Here is an 18,510-nt window from a genome sequence, read left to right as displayed (position 1 = left end):
TACATCACATAAAGAGAGAAGATAAGACATCCATCAGTGTCAGATTTCAGACAGAAAATATCAGCCAGAACACAGGACACGGTATACATTTCACAGCGGAGCAAAGCCAGAATCTATCATCCCTAAACTCACATTTTCAGATGTTTTGGTTGACATTTCATTTTTGTCACTTTCTGCCCACTGAGAATTGAACAGAAATGTTATTTTGTAAACACTTCCTCTGTGATTTGCTACATCGCACAAACAACGTTAATGAATGGATGTGATTTCTTTTCAGATCTGAAGTGCTTGTCATCACATCCCTGTCCTCACTCTCTCCATCCTTCCCCACATCTCTTGGCAGCTCCCTGATGTCCACCGTCCATCCTTCCTTCCATTTTGGGAGAGGCCAGCCAGCCGGTGTACCTCTATGAATAAATTACTGCTGGGACCAAATAATACAGTAACACATAACAAGATGGAGGGAGAACGATGGTGAGAGACAAGAGATGAGGGGGGAGGATGAGAAAACAACATCAGCACTGGGAGTGGAAGTAGGTGAGGGAGAGAGGGAGAGAGGGAGGATGCCCACTTGGTCTCAGCTGTAATGTATTATGTATCAGAATGGGCAGAGCAGCAGGAAAAAGCATATGACGAAGTGTGTTCTCACATGTGCCAGTGTGTGTCTGTGTGTGTGTGTGTGTGTGTGTGTGTGTGTGTGTGTGTGTGTGTGAACAAAGGCCTTCACACATAATAAAACTATTCAATACAATAGAATTTGCATTTGTTTTAGTTTTATTGTCATTATTCCATTTTTTCATCTTGGAGAGTATCAATATTTATTATTATTATTTTTCTCTACATATCTATTGCCAGCCTGTAATCCCACGCAGATTCTTCACTTCTGGAGCGGTTTATTTGCTGAGATCTGAAATTGACCGTTTGTCTTTTTGAGAAAAAAATCACAGCCTTGTTGAACTGGGCAACCCTGAGTGGTTGGAAGGTGTCACTTTTTGAGCTGATCTCACTGGCCATCCGAACATGTTGAAACGAGGCTTGGAAGGAAAAGATGTTGTAAATGTTTGCACACATGAAATCATTTGTGGCAAAGCACTAACCTTGAAGCAACGCTTTAAACTTCCCAACTCCGCAGTCAATTTTCTCCAATATCCTAAATGCTAACGTTTCTGTGAAAATGGGAAACTTCATGCCTTTGCTAACATCACTGATCACATTATCTCAAAGGACAGGCAGTTGGAGCTTAGTGATGATCATCACTACTATTTGCACCTGACCTGACCGCAGTTCTTCAGTCCAAGGCCCAGAAATACTCTTCCCATTAGGAGTGATATTTGCTGGTGAGTAAAATTCAATAGCTTTAAATTCATCTTACTGCACTCTAAGTGCTTAAAACTGGCTCATTAAGATAGTCTCTTAGATCAAAAGGCTCATAGCCCAGAACTAGATGCTTTTTCCTCCACGGGGCTCCTGGCATGAAAAGCTTGGACAGCCCTATTTCTAAGCTCACTGCCTGAATGTACTGTAAACTGCAGTAAAACGTGTCTTCTGGCAGCAGAAAACACAACAACATTTGGACGCAGGGACAAATCCCAGGGTGAAAATCTGGGTGAGGATCAGACTAAAATGATTAGCTTTTTGAAAAAATAAAAAAAATAAAGAATCCAGGTCATGGTTAAAAAACAGTAAGTAAAATCAGTTAAGCAATAGCTTTCATCCCCCACATTCACAAAAGCAGAAAAAAAATATATCGAAGTTGTGACTAAGAGAAGAGGCGTAACATGCTGTTAACAAGCACTGAGATTAAGAACAAAGAAAAAAGAAGAGGTGAAAGGAGAGAAAGAAACAAGCAAAAGCTTGAATTTTGATGTTCTGTACTGATGTTTTTAACAACCAAACAACAGAAAAATAACAGAGATGTCATTAAAAGGCTCCTTAAAATGTCACCAGCTCCCACTTCCATCATTCTTTCTACCACACACACAAAGACAACAGCAAAACACAGTAAACAACCATCTTGATCTGGGAAAGAAAAAGAAAGATGCAGGATGGTACATAGACAGAGAGGGGAGGAGTGTTTCCTGCAGGACCGGAGGAAAAAGAAAAAGGAGGAAGACGAGGAAAGAAAAAAAACATGAAAATACAGAAAGAGAGTTTTCTTGCAGCCCAGTTTTTAAGGAGAACTCGGGGCATTTCCAGCAACTTTCTTGTTTCATACTCCCACTCCAGCCCAAAAAAATCAACCCATCATATCCGTCGGATAAAGAAAATGAGAAGGCAAAACAACACAAACACCATCAGCAAACATGAGGGAGAGCTGTGATTCAAACAAGGCCGGCTCCAATCAGAAATAAATCCACCTCCTCATTACATTCAAATTGTTGGTGACATCAAAGTCGCTTCCAGGACCTAACCCGGCCATCAGCACAGTGCTGTGACAAGAGAGAAATAGAAAATGCAGACACATACTTGGCTAAAATCGATTCTCGCAATTTGGTTGTTTCTTGACTCTTGATTAAACAGATACACATATTAAAAAGTCTGTAAAGAGCACCAACACAAACCACTACAGGGAATCATTAAAGGCTCTAAAATCTGAGACCAAATGATGTGTGAAACTGTTACAGTCACATTAATGTCGTTCTGCAGCAGAATTAGTAAGACAGTGGACGCCCACAACATATTTTTGAAGCCTTGGAGTTTCAAATGTTTTCATTGCAGTGGCAATCACAGTGATTTGTTGTCTAATTTACTGCCTAATGGTTTGGCTGTTGTTGTAAATTTAATTTGAGAAATGTGTCAACTCTGTTTTTTGCGATTTTTCACAGACCAGACGTTGTGTTCAGCCAAGACATTATGTTGATGTCTTGCTCACAATGAGAGATGCCGTCTGATTGTGTTCCCCTCGATACAACCCGCACACAGAGGAGTTTGAAGTGAGAAATGTACAAAGCAGAGCGTCTCCTCAGTACAAAACGCTTTATCAACAGCTGGTGCAGCTGTTGTTTCCAAACAGAGTAGGAGATTTTATTGAAGCAACTTTCTTGTTTCATACTCCCACTCCAGCCCAGAAAAATCAACCCATCATATCAGTCGGATCAAGAAAATGAGAAGTCAAAACAACACAAACACCATCAGCAGACATGAGGCAGAACTGTGACTCAAACAAGGCCGGCTCCAATCAGAAATAAATCCACCTCCTCATTACTGACTTCAAATTGTTGGTGACATCAAAGTCGCTTCCAAGACTGCCTAGTTAGTAACCAGGCGAGCTCTGTCCCGATGCAATCTCGCCAGAAAAGCAGACGAAGGGCCGACACACACAACCTCTCGTCCTTATCGAAAAGGCAAGGATGAAAGAGGCAGACAGTAACGAGGCAGAAGGGATAAACAGACCGATGCAAAAAAAAAATATTTAAGGCAGAGGCTGTTTTAAGAGAGATGGAAAAAGACAAAGGAGATGAAAGCAAGCGTGCCTCGCTCTTAGACATCAATCCACTCCACCATGAGGAAGCTTCTCAAAGAAAGAAGACTTTAAAAAGGTGCAATGGGCCCATCAAAGACTTAAACTCTTGCTGCTCTCCCGAGAAACACACAGGTTAGGGCTATCAAACATACTCAAACTCTCTCCATAGTGACTTTGATGTTGAGAAGGAGACTGCACCTGGAGACATCAGCAAAACTGTGACACACATGTGCACCTGTACGCTCCATGTGGAGAAACAACAAACTAGGAGTGGAAGCAAACGTCTGGAGACATGCAGCATCCCCCGCAGTAACACAGCAAGAGCAAGAGAAAAACAGAACACAGACTCCTTTCATCAGGCTCAGGTGCAGCTCTGTGCACATGGATGTACGTTTACCATACAGTGCAGACACGCATAAATACACACGTGTACAAACAGCGCATATATCCCTGCAAGATGCCCTGCTGGCTGTAAAAATTGTTAATTTTTTGCTTGAGTTGCCTTGAAGAGGATTTTTTTTTTTAATCAAGGAAACAGGAGACAGTAAGAGAGAGACAGAAGAAAAAGCGCCTCTGGGCAATTACAAATCTGTGTGTGTGGGTGGGTGTGTGGTCTGAAGGCATGATGGGACAGGTGCGACCAGTTGAGGTCATTGATGCCACAGAAATTGGGGAGAGACACACTGAAAAATGTTTGTATAATGGAAAAGAACCTGCCAGACAGACACACACACACACACACACACACACACACACACACACAGAAACACATTATTTGTGTTGACAGCAGGGCAGCAAAATGAGCATAAACTCTAATTAAAAACTTCGGATTCACACTGCTGAACAGTGTTTGCATCCATCTGTGTGAGTGTGTGTGTGTGTGTGTGTGTGTGTGTGTGTGTGTGTGTGTGTGTTTACCGGTGTCTGTCTCCGTGTGTTATCATTTAGAGCGTATAAGAGTTTCAGAGACGTAAGTTGTCGGTGGGGTGTCTCCTTCGCACGTAATTAGCATATCGTGGCGCTGTTGCTTTAACAGCCAATCAGACTGAGAGAACACTGTCTGAATGCTAATGAGCCCCACTCGTCCTACCAGACTGCTTCACACCACTTCTGCAAGACTTTCAAGCACCCAAGTTATGTGACTGTGTGTATGTGTGTCTGTGTGTCTGTGTATGTGTGTGCTCGTGTGTGGTTGTTTTTTTCTTTACCACACATATGCGGCCCAGGGCATTGTGTGTTCCCACTAGAAAACACGCATGGGTCAAGGACAACCTTTGTGAGATTGTCTGGGAGCAGTTTATGGTCTCTCCACCGTTGTGTCAAACGCATGTGTACTAAAATGTGACACAATAGGTCAAACAAACCACGGCACTCTCTGAGAGAAAGACACATTTATACCCTCTGACCTGCGTTTTCCAATTTTCTGTCTTTCTAAGAACAACGACAGCATTCACAAACATTTTTGGAACCTTTTTTTAGTGGAACATTCAATAGTATGTTTATAATATAACATTGACAATTAAATAACTAATAAAAATAACACATGGCAAGCTATTTTAATGGCCCTTCACTGAAATGTCTCAGTGAGTCAAAAGAGATCAATTATGAAAATAATTGACTGATTGCAGTTAATAAAACTGACAGATGGTGGGATGAAGTTTGGTCATTAGGAGCCCAGCAGCTCATCCCCGGAGCAAGTTATTACAGCCCTGGGAGCAATTTTTGTTGGAGGCTGTCATTATTGAATATTAACAGATCTTTCAATGAACCATTAAAATTATGTATCACCCAGGGTTGGGCGACATCTAAGGAATTAGCATATGATGTCACGCGAGTCATAGCTCACTTCTGTAGCCATTGACAGCAACCTGAGACAGACTGTCTCACCCAGCAGAGAAAACTGTCTCCCCTCAGGGAGTCAGATCAACTCTCACATCTCTATTTGGCAAGCGTCCTACAATCATCCCTGCGTCGGGTTTAAAAGGGTCTTCGTGTCCGTTCCACATTATCTGTAAGTTTGTTGTGTTCAGCCCTCAGAAGCTTGAAACAAAGCTAGTTGGCTGACAATTCTGAGGAAGCTAAGCTAAGAAAACACGAAAGGTAAGATTGAGAGCAACACCCAAGCAAGGGCTTGCAGAAAAGAAACACAGCTGCCAGCAGTGAAACCGAGCATCTCGGGTTCTCCTAATTGGGAAGGCTTCGTAAGAAAATAATACACTGGACACAGAGATGTGACATCAGTGCACTGAGCAGCAACAAGCTTCTTTTCATTTCCTTTCCTGCACGTCACAAACACCAACATCTCACCTTACAGCAACTCTGAGAGGACAAACCAATTTATTGTGTTCTCTTATGTTACAATGGTACAGAGCTCAGAAGTCGATGACCGTCAGCCATCGGCCAACACTATTATTACAACATACCGTGGTGCTACACGCTGTCACATGTGTAAATGGTTGGACAGGTTTTCCTCATACAAAGCACTAAATAATCCAAATAATTATAATAAATAATAAAAATATGATTAAGAAACTAACGAAGGCCTATTGTCGTTCACCCATATATCTTTGGCATCTGTATGCAGCCGTTCCTTCAGAGGAGATGTGAGATGTGTTGAGTCCCTGCCGCTGAAGATGACTATACATGTACTGTATGCGTAGAAGTTTATACTTTTACAAATCCTGTGCTTTAAGTAAAAGCACTCTGCGTCTGCCACAGTTCAATTTAATGTGACTTGATTTATACTTCTCTGCTGTGCATTTTAAAAGCCTCCGGCACAAGCACTTAACATTTCTGTCCATCTGTACTTGGATCTTGTTGAGGAAATGACTGACCTCAAGAGCACTTTGTGACAGTGTGGTATACAGAGCTGGTTTGGGTGTTTACATAATGTCCATCCAGTGTTTTTAATACTGACAGTTTTCTCTGAGAGGACTCCTTGACGTCTTTGGTCTCTCACTCATGTGCAGACTGTATGATCCCAGCTCCGTGGGTCTGTCTGCAGCTCATCAACTCAGCTCAACATACCTAGAGTACGGGCCGTTTCCCACCTAAAAATATTGTGTAAATGTGCTTACTCCATTTCTGTTTATTAGAAACGGAACACAAAACATTTCCATCATGTTTACTTGTTTATACTGTATGTTGTTTGTTCAGATTTATCTTTAAGGGGTTGCATTATACATTTCTGGTAGGATTATTTGTTGGTGCTTTCAAAAAGAGTCTTCTCCTTGCTGTCAGGCTGCCCCCTTACAACAGAAGCTACACTGCACTGGCTGAGGGTAAGGTTTGGGACAGATTTAAAGACCTCAGTGCTTACATTTCAGGGCTTACATCATGGTGTTTCTGGTTGGGTTGTTTATATGTTAACTCTATTTGAGCCACAGGTCTCTGTGATCCTTCACCAGGGAACTTTTAGCGGCCAGGATGTTTTCGTCAGGCAGTGGGTGTCCCTGCTTCTAGGAGCTTAGATGTGCTGTGTCTGTTTCCTTTTTTAAATCCCTCCTCAAAGCTATTTTAATGCAACAGGATTTTTATGATCTATTTTTAGTCTTTCTCATTTTGAGAACTTAATGACTATCTTAGGTTTTAGGCTCTTTCATCCTCTAAATTCACTATTTTATTACGTCTTGGTTGACTACTTTTATCTCTTGGCCCATGGTTTAACCAGCTGTATTTGGAGTCTGAACCCAGTTGTAAAGCACTTTTTTGAAAAGTGCCAACAAAAAATGCAAACAGAGGTAATATACAATATTATTCAGAATTGTCTTGTTATTGTATCTAACATACTGATTCTATATATGTTACACTGTTGGACTTGAATACTGTGTTGTTTAGTGTAGTGTATTTGCTGTCCTGTGGTTGTTTTTTGTCTACCTGCCCAGGGACATTAGATGCAAATTAGCTGCTTGTTAGTTGTGCAATTACTTCTAATTGTGCACCATCACTGGAAAAATAAACAATAAAGCAAAATATTAGTAGTAGCAGTAGCTGTAATAGAAGTAGTAGATGTATTTACACATCCCTTTGGTCCATCTTGCTACTTTTTTGTTTCATATTATCACTGTTTAACTTGAATATCTTTGGGTTTTGGAGCAATTTGAGGAAGTCACAATGGGCTCTGGGACATCACAGTGGCCATTTTTTCTCCGTTTTCTAACATTTTGCAAAACAAACAAGTGATCATTTAATTAAGAGAATAATCAGTTTAATGCACTCACTTAAATACGTATTCTGAAAATCAAGTTGATAGTTGATCTAATCCGTTTTAGAGCTCCTGTTTTAATTAGACACACAGAGTCTCATGTCATTAAGTTACAAGTATTCCAAAAATGGCTGCACACTGATGTTTGCCAGTAATGGCTCTCCTCTCCAATGTACCTGCCACATCCAGTCCGAGCAGTGAAAGCAGTGGGGAGTGCAGTCGTCCTGCTGGGTTTCTATTCGAGCTGTAGTTGGCTGCAGTCGCCTGGTGTACCCAGTGAAAATTAGTCCGTATTAAATGGTGCGAATGAAAATCAGCAGGTGAGGAGCAGGACATGCAACCATGAGACTGGAGGGCTGGTAACAGTAGGAATGGTTTAGGAACTAAAAAATCATCAAAACTTTGGCATAAAAGGATTGTAAATTACATATAAAAGTATTTAATTTATCATTGGTAGCCAGCATATGGAAATCTTAGAGAATAAATTATACTGTATACATTTACTTCTAGAGATGAATCGATTCCCTTTTTTTCATTTCATATGTTTTGCTCCAATGGTTACAAGCATTACTAATATAAAACACCACAACAGCATTTTAAATTTTGCTTAGTGATGTGTAAGTAATTTAAGTAAAACAATTAATGCGTCCCCTAAGTATAACGTCTGAAAATCTTCGGTAAAAATGTGCAGCAGTTTTGTCACGTACTTTGAAGAAACACACACACACACACACACACACACACACACACACACACACACACACACACACACACACACACAACAACATGAACAAATGTCTTGATGAGTGCGTGTACGACCGAGAAAAGACAACTATACCTGCAGATCAAAAGCACACTACATCTAGGACTAATAGAATATAATACCCCTAACCTGTGACACCATTAGTTGCCAGGCAACCTGGACTACTCCTTGGATGAAACACCTGCCCTTCATCTATCAAGCCATCTCAGCAGCTTCTTACTCTCCCTGTCACACCTGTCCCCCTCTCTATGTCTGTCTGGCCGGTGGGATTTCAAGGGTGGCGAAGCGGAGAGTCGGGACAGAGAAGTGAGGACATAAAAAAGATGATGGAGACAATAACACACAGATGAGATGATAAAGGGAACAGAGAGTCTGTCGGAAATAATAACAAACAAGTATGGGGCCACATAAAGACAGTGAGTACAGATAGATACACAGTCAATAGTTTATCGGCCACATGATCAGAATAATCATAACCATGTTTCCAGTTGGCACTCAGCATAAAAATGGCTGCTGGGTAGTGCTAATGGGGTTTATGTCAAAACACTGGATGCATAGCCTGCAGACAGAAATACAATCAGCCTTTTGTGAAAATGATTACAGTATATCAGCTGTAGTGTATGTGTGTGTGTGTGTGTGTGTGTGTGTGTGTGTGTGTGTATGTGTGTGTGTGTCTGTTTATGTATGCGCAGTGTGTGTGTGTGTCTCTGTCTATAGTCTGTGTTCATATGCTGTTGAACAAGACATTTCATTCACTACAAGCATCACAAAACCCCTGAACGTCCCAAATGCGACACTTACAGCCTGTCAGTGGCTTTATCTCTGTGTGAGTCAATCAATAGAGCCGATCAATAAGAAAAAGCCCTGCAGTCAGGGCGAGAGGAAGCGGAGCATAGGAACACATTCTGCTACTCTGCTGTAGAGACCGAGTGCAAAACAATGCAGACAGTAACGGTCACAATAATAATGTGAAGTATTGTAACAACATCAATATATCTTTGGTCAACAAGATGATAAGTCTATAGCCGCAAAACAATGACACACACAAACACATCTGCAGCTGCTAAAACATCTGCAAAATCAGCAGGAACAACAGCTGTGGATTTACAACAGCAGCACATGATGAATATCAGTAATATCTATCTGCTATAAGAACCATTAAAAAAGATAATAACATCCCCCACAGCAGCAAAAGTACAACAACAAAATAAGATCAGTTGAGCGATACGGAGTGATGGGATTCACTGACCACAGGACATTTTCAGCGTCCTAACCTGCACAAAATGAACCCAAAAACTGAAAAACAGGATGTGAGAGTAAGTAATCTCTCCTCTCTACGCTGTGAACTTGCAAATTTTGGAGCTGTGTGGAAGGGATTTCTGCAACTGTGAATTTTCAGATTCATAAATAATTCACTTCAGTCATCTTGTGTCATTTTTCTCCCCCTCTTCTCGTCAGCAGTTACTTCAAACAGTCACTTTTATTTCACATACAGTGTGCCGCTCGAGGATTTACTCTCACTACTACCATTTTTGTAAGTGCAAAAAAATTATAAGAGATTAGATGCATGGATAATCTCACATCCAATAGGCCACCCATTCCTAAAGTTTAGTATGACTCGGCCTAATTCGAAATGTGAAAATCTTCTGGGGCCACCCAAAACTTTTAATCGCAACTCTGATCAATACACAAGACTAAGACAAAGAATTTCCCTATTTTTTTCTCTTTGATGGTGGACCTGGGTGCAGCATTTCTTGCCTTTACTGCATGCGTCATCTCAGGTGACGCTACACAGCTAATCGCATCCGTGCATTCTGATAAGCATTGCAACTCAAGTCGGTGAGTCCGGTCTTGTCCGAGCACCAAAACGGTGTGAGGACGTTTCTTTCTCTCTTCTTTCTTTCTTTGATCGCTTATTTGAGGGCCTAAGCACGCTCAAAAACTTGCTCACTAGCGCCACCTGAAACGCAGCCCCTGGGACTAATTTCACCCACAGCTAGACCTACAAAAGGCTCTTGTAGCCATGACCTAAAGCTAACAGCAAGTCAGCCAATTTTGTATTTAGCGCACATTTTGTACTGTTGTACTTTAATTCATTTTATTTATTCTGAACGTTCTGAACACATGTTAAAATGCTGAAGTAGGTATTATATAAAAATATATAATAGGGATGTCACCGGTTTACCGCCAAAAATAATATCTGACCAGTTACTCATCTATACAGTAGGTAAATTTGCATACAGACACACTGAAGAAGGAGAAACACCCTGCTGCCATGTCCGAGGATGGTTCACAGGCAAAGATCAAGTCGCTGTTCACCAGGGGAAGAACGTGTGCTCACCAGTTGGAGAAGACATCCAGAGCGGACGACAGTGATGTTGTGTCTGTGATCCCTGCAAGAAGTCAACACTAGGTGCCTACAGAAACACATGAGTAAGCCTACACGTACACAAACTAAAATAGATGTAGCTGTTCACACCGAAATTGAAACGACCTTCAAACTAAAGAAGTCGATGCATTAGTGTCACAGCAGAACAACAAACCTTAAACACAATCTTCACTAGGACTGCAAGTGCTAAAGCCGTATGTCAAACCTAATTTGCTGTATGCTATCTCTCTGGCAGATTACGCCACATTTATTTAAATTTATTTACCCCTCTGGCTATAGGGGAGGGTACACACACACACACACACACAGAGCACACCTCTACCGCCTATCAATTAGGGTGTCACCACACACTCGGAGCTACTTGATACTGTTTTCTAATTAAACCAAAGCTCTGTGTCCCAAGCACAGCTGCCTCACCTCCCACCTTAAATTCTTCGGGGAGCGCACACACATAAACACACAAACAGCCTCACACACACACACACACACACACACACACACACACAGTATGCCAGTTGTAGACGTTGACAAAAACACCTTCAGAGAACTGCACACACTAGTGCCTGGCTGCCCATTGGATTACTGACAGCAACACAAGGGTACTTATACACACACACACATGCTTTTAACTTCTATACACTGACACACTTAAAACATATACACACTCTGGAGACACACACGTTTGCACACACACAGAAACACCTGTCTGTGGCAACAGTCCATAGAGATAAAAAGGCTGACAGGAGCTGCTGGAGCTAAAGCTGGGAACCATGGGAGCTGTCAGGCCCATTTCCCCGTGACACCTCCAGGCTCTCACATGCACACACATGCACGCGCACGCACGCACGCACACACACACACACACACACACACACACACACACACACACACACACACACACACACACACACACACACACACACACACACACACACACACACGTGATGACATTGTATTGACTGCCGTTGGCTCCCTGAAGCTGAATTCTTACCATAACCATAATACACTGTAGTTAATCCAAACCTTCTTCCAACACTAAACCTGGTGTGGTTTTAATCTTAAACCTGAAACATTTGAACCCTTCAGCTCATCCTAACTGTAACTCTAGCCTCCGTCTTTAAAATAACGCTTCCTAATAAGGTGTGCGGAACAGTCATAACAACTGACCAGCTGGCCAGGTTTTCTATTCTTGTGCAGAACCCACAATAGAAACAGCAGAGGTACCAAAAAAAGATCGTACACAGTTTCTAGAAAAATTACGCACACCCATAAGTCAAATGAGTCACATTTACCCTGACATGATACACGAACCACACAGAGAAATAAGGTGAAATAATGTTTGTTTTGGTTTTTTTTAAAGGAAAAGAATAGCAACGCTGCGTCAGCTATTGGCTGGAACAATAATGGATGCAACATTATTACATTTCATGCAGAAGCAAACATACTCTTGATTATATTGATGTTCTGCGGTGGTTCATGTGCGAATTAAATGTAATAAACTGTCCAGGGCAGGGCAGGTCTGCAGAGAAAAAAAGGGTGTGATTCATAAACAGTACCTTAGGGTCGTAGATGAATAGTGTTTTCAAATCCACTACACACTGCCACAGTTTGTAATGAGCACAATTATTCTCTTCCAATGACGCAAACAAGTCCACCAGCTAAAACCCCTCTCAGGGTTTCCACCAGTATGAAGTATTAAGACTGACACTGACTCCCTTGCCGGGCCTGAGCATTTGGGAGTTTTTTAAAAAATGTAGCATGTAGTGGGGTCAAGACAGCAGGAGAAGGAGCGAAAGCAGGTGATGAAGAGTATGAAGATGGCACTAATGTTATAGCAGTGAACTTAGCAGTGAAGTGAGTTAGCAGTACAGTTTAGGCTCTTTGTCGCAGAATAAAAGCTACAACTCCTGAAGACCCAAGCCAGGTTCCTGTGTCTTGCTTGTGTACTGCTGGTTAAAGTGAAGGGAGTTAGCGACAACTTCCACCCACCCAGTCTCACTCAAGCTGGACTGACCTTTAAGGTGGACCAGCTATTCTCATTTTAATGACAAGCTGCTTCTCAAACCCCCACTCCCCAGGCCCTGACAACTTGTCTGGTGGAAACCTTGTGTCTGTATGTCTCAATCTGGAGCAACCTACCTTGCTAGGGGAAAAGTTCATCTCAAATCTATAGCTACCTGTATATGTACAACATACAGTATGCCTGCAGCTGCTTCACAGTGAAAGACTTCACCTACGCTTCAACTATCAGCACTGGGCTGCACAACTATGTGTATGTTCTCTCCTAAATTTGGGTGTAAAGTCTACTACAGGCTTAGTAAATACTAGTTCATTTGTAACTAAATCCGCTGCTTGATTACACCATGATTACCTGAGGCTTAACCAAACTAGTTTGGATGGAAGGTCATAATTAGGGCAAGTGGCTAATCATGTGTAAAGACAGCGTTCCAGTCCTCATTAGCTTTCTGGCTGGCATGAGCCACTTGGCATCGGATCACATCATAGCAAGCTAGATGGATATTGAAAGATCAATAAATTAGGCCTCTACTGGATTACTGTGCTGCAGAATAGCATGTTCTGTGTGGCTCTTTTACCATTAGTGAGTATAATTCTGACATTTTACACCAACCCTGGGGTTGGTTGTTACTTAGAAAAGTATGCTGTAACTTATTTTGGTGATGCAGCTGCTTTTATTTTTAGTAACGTGTAAATAACAATTTAGTAATAATTTATGTTCTAAGTAAGCTAAATTTGAACACACAGCTGATGCAAAAGGCTTCAGATCTCCAGTTTTGGTCTCATTTCTACTTGATCCTCGTTCACAGCTGGACAGATTGTGCATGATTGTGTTGAGTCAGAAGATCTCAGTTATATGAAACAGGACTAAAAAAATCAGTCAACATGAGCACATGTAAACAAAGTAGGTTAATTTTGGCTGGATTAACTGAAGTTGTTACAGATTAGATACCATTTTAAACATAACACATCTGTATATAAATCTTCTCCTTCACTCCAGACTGGTTCCATTTATATCTCAATTAGGAGGCACAGCATTTGCTTTATTGCTCTATTTTACAGTAAATAGCTATTAGTGTGGTGAATCAATTTGGATAAAACAGGAAATCACTGGGAGATTACAGGCCAAGTCAAGGAGAACCAAACTAATGAAAAAATGGATTTCCACTCAGACAGTTATATTACATCTTATTACATAGATTACACTCTGTTTAACATTAATGTTAAACAGCATGTTGGCATCAGTTAATTAATGCATCCATCTCCTTCCCTCAGGCTTACGTACAAACACACACAGTAGTAAAGTACAGGCCTTGCTATGGCATTTATTGAGTGTGCTGAGGTAAATCAATTTGGTGCAGTGGTGTAGCTACAGTTTCCATACAGTACCACTCCTTTGCACTGCCTTGATTTCCTTTGAATACAAAAGAGACTTTTCCATCATCCTGGTGCATGAACTTCCATCAGAACCCCACCAAAAGAAATATGATTTTAACTGCTGCTCATTAAATTGCATTGACATCACGTGTGCATCTGCTACAATGGGAAAAAAGTCATTTCCAGATCAAGTTTCCTTTGATTTAATCTTTGAAACTGAGATACTTTAACGGTTACTCTACCGTATCTATGTCACCTGTCCGTTATTTGTAAGTCTATAAATGTTGGTGTGTGTTTATTTGTTGGCTGAGGTATGCATGAAAATAAGATGTGTGTGTGTGTATGTGTGTGTGACTCAGGTGACCTTCGCACCTATCTACACTGGCTCTCTTTCATCTGGTTCGCTTTCATTTTCAAGTGTACAGTAAACTGAAGAGCAGTAGCAAAGGGAGCCGAGCAGGGTTGGGAAGCAGTGCTCTCTGCCGTGTATTAGCATGTAAGGTTATCTTTCAATGACAACCTCTTAAATCCAGGAGACTCTCCTGGATAATGTGATGAGACTACTGTAGGATTATGTTGTACTGTGCGGTTGTAATGTATTTTATCTTGGTTTCAGAGAAATAGAGTTTCTTCTTCAGTTTGATTTGGCCAAATCAGAGCTGTATCAAATGAAGAATGCTTCATCTTTGCAATCAGGCACAAAACACTTCATTAAAACTGCTTCATGTATTATCACATTTCTAAAAAGCATCTTCTCTACCGCAAATCTAAAAACTCACTGGGAGCCATACTTGACTTCTCTCCTCTCTTACACCACTTTTACATCAAAAATTAGAATATACGTATACGCAGGCTTTTTAAACACAGGTCGAACCACTTAAAGTAATTGACTCCTTTCCCATTGCCAAGAGACGAGTTTGCCTTTCAGTTTTTCTTGCCATGATGTGGAAAAAACAGGGAAAATTAGACAGCAACAGATAATATTCCTCATCAGACTACATCCAGAATTACATCCAGATTGATATTCAGAATGAGACAAATGGAGTGAGTCATCTCCCTTTTTTCTCATCCATGTTGAGAGTGGTAGTTACGTTAATATTTAACTTTAGTCTCTCGTTCACGATGCATTTAAAAGCATTAATGAGGCCGCGGTCTTAACTTCAATGCCCCTCAGCACTGCGCCTGACAAGGGGTGAAAATTAGCGTGGGTGTTGTGTTACCATCACAGCCGATTGTAGCTGGAGCCAGTACTGTAAGTAGTTGACGCTGGAGTGGATAGCAATTGTTAACTCTTTATTATGGAGACAGATTTTTCACCTCATAATACATATGCAGAAGATCAATGGAAGAGAGCAAACTGATATTCATTCAGTTCAGCATTTCAAAAGTGACTGCACACTGAATTTGTACTTCAACTGGAGGACAAGACTTTGTTAGGCGGATTCGTCTGTCAAGGCTCTATTTAGATTAATTTATGTTTATTTGGATGTAAAACAGTTAATGATCTTAGTTATACAAAACTAACTATATGGTTTATTATCTACTGCTCGCCTCCAAACTGAACCTATCAGCAGTTTAAGTATGCATGTTGTACTTTTTCGCTGGCTGTACATGTTAATTCTGGACTCGGAGACATTTGAGCCCAAATGCAGATAAATCGGCCGATTGAACGCTTTAAAGCCCAATGATTTGGTGAAGCACACATACTCTGTAGATACACAAACACACATAAACACGTGCAAAAGCATGCACACACAACTCACAATAGACTCTCTCTGCTTTCCCTTTCCTCGCTGTCTCTTTTCTCTCTCTGAATATTTTAGTATTGATGAGCCCATTACTGATGATAACACAGTGCAACGTCAGCATCCTTTCTCCCTTTCTCTCTCTCTCTCTCTCTCACACACACACACACACACACACACACACACACACACACACGCTCACTTATCAGGAGTCGGGTTACAACTCTGCTGCTGCTGCTGCTGCTGCTGCTGATGTGTACTTCTAGGCATTTCTATGTGTGACTGTGTGTGTGTGTGTGTGTGTGTGTGTGTGTATTCAGTAGCAGGAGGCTGGGGGATCTGACTTCCTGGCGTCTATCCAGTAAATTGCACTATTTTTCAGGCTGAAGACTGTTCACGTGCACACCCACTGGCGCACGAACACACAAACCCAAATACAGATTACATGATGGTGACAGCAGATGAGCAGAGTGCATTGAATATTAGCGTGCCCTCTTGAAAAGCCTGTTAAAAGCCCACACAGCAAACTAACACTGAAGCTCTGACAGAATACATATGTGATTTCTGAAAATGTTGATCTTGGTCAATATTTCTGACGGATAAAAAGCCCTCAAAGCTTCAATCCAAGGATCCAAGACTCCAGAAAACCAGCACGATAAGGCCGTGGATGTCCAGCCTTGATCACACTGCTCAAACACAAGAACAAGACATATCCTACTGGGTCCAGACATGACATCTCCTCTGGTCTATTTTGTGACGGCATCACACTTCATGACCTTAACCGATTCTGAATCTCTGAGTCAAACCAACTCCAGCTTGAAGGAAGCAGGTGAGACCAGCGACTGAAACTAATTGCGTGTCAGAGATCACTGACGTCAACCTGGCAGACTCATTATTCCTCCACAACTCAGGGCATTTTCTTCTAGACCGGCCAACAAATGCCCACTGTAAGCGGCTTAAATCTTTTTCTGACAAGCACTAGTGAGGTGAATAAAAGCCATTATCCTCCAGTGATTTCCCTTATTGAATTTAAACCAATAATGGAGGACGAAATAAAGAGAATCAGACATGTTAGATGAGGATTTTCTTCAATTTTGAGACAAAAAGGGGCTAAAACTTGATATGAGGGAGATCTCTCTAATAATATGTGCAACCGGTGTGTAATGGCATCACAATGTTATTATCCACAAAGAGGGGGAGGGGGACTAAAAGGATTAAAAAACAACAAACAGTGTAGACATCAAGACATGTCCTCAGGGAAGCTCGCATCATATATACTGTGTGGTATGTGCAGGCTGTTCAATCAGCCATGCATTTTGATGACAATCACCTGCCTCCATCAGCAGCAGATGCATCACTTAATTTTAGAGCGGGCGTGTGCGTGTGTGTGTTTACATGGTAAACTTTAATTTCAAACAGAAGAAACCTGGGTCAATATCAGGAGGGCTCCACTTTATTAACTAACATTTAGCTGAACGCAGAGTGTGACCCTGACATTTAAAAGTTAATATCTAAGCAGACAGGTGTCGCTGAGAGAAGTCAAAATAAACTTACATGGAGTGAACAGCACCACTACAAGTAATGGTCCAAATATTTACCACAGAGTTTAATGAACACCTCTCTGAGACGTCCTCACGTATGATAATCACCTTATAAAGACAGGATGCAACACTGCGCTGCTTTATTGCATTAAACTGTTAAAGTGATGACGTTAGACGCCTTTGATCCACGGCACATATTGGACCCTCCAAAATGTCAAGTTTCATGAACTTGGAAAACAGCCGCAGGGTCAAGAATGAACTTTCATGCTGAGAAACAGCCTTGTTTTAACTCTATGAAGGTGCATTTTGGATGTTTGAGCATTTACCCTCAAGTTTATCTAAGAAAACTTAAAAGTGCCAATGGGTAACACACTCTAAAGATAAGACACTCTTTATGAAGAGTTTGTAAGTTGGAGATCTTTATTAATGATCAATAAATCACATACTAATGTCTTATACGTCAGTTAGAAACTCTTAATAAGTAGAGCCCGACAGCTGCTCTATTTTTGATAATATTACGGAATAAGAACATTTAGTTTAATGTGTGGCGTTGTCCTGTTTCGCTAACAATTGCTTACGACAAAGATGCCATGTGGCCTCATTCAAATCCCTTGGCTCGCCATTTTCTCCTGCTTTAAACCTAAAATATTGCCACATTGGTGGGCTGGCATTCAACTTAAATGCCAGAAGATGCCATAACAGCTGTTCAGTATTGTGAAAAATATTGCATATAATAGCAAATATCGCGATATTCGATAATATCTTTTATCGACCTAAGCCTACATTGGTAGTCAAGTTGTTAATAAATAGATCATGGTCCAGTTTCTGTGCAGCTCTCTTCTATTGTATAAGGTCAGTCTAATCCATCAAAGAGATTTGGCCACAACCTGGCAACCCGAAAGTTGTTCTTACTGATTCAGTCAGTTTACAGCTGATCTATTAAGCACTATAAATTGATATATCAACCATTAATGAAGCTATTTGCTGCAACTTATAAACCCTGCCATATTAG

At 41.1% G+C, this 18,510-nt stretch overlaps 1 protein-coding gene across 1 annotated transcript in view; it reads right to left on the bottom strand.

Annotated features, from left to right (window-relative positions):
* The window catches only part of pde2a (phosphodiesterase 2A), a 162,444-nt gene that overhangs the window by 143,023 nt on the left and 911 nt on the right, over nucleotides 1–18,510 (bottom strand). The gene's annotated exons all lie outside the window — the stretch shown is intronic.

The sequence above is a fragment of the Pagrus pagrus genome, assembly GCF_965226575.1.
Source record: "Pagrus pagrus genome assembly, chromosome: 4".
In the NCBI taxonomy this organism is placed as follows: domain Eukaryota; kingdom Metazoa; phylum Chordata; class Actinopteri; order Spariformes; family Sparidae; genus Pagrus; species Pagrus pagrus.
Note: the sequence above shows the minus strand (reverse complement) of the source record. Positions and strands in the feature narration are given on the sequence as shown.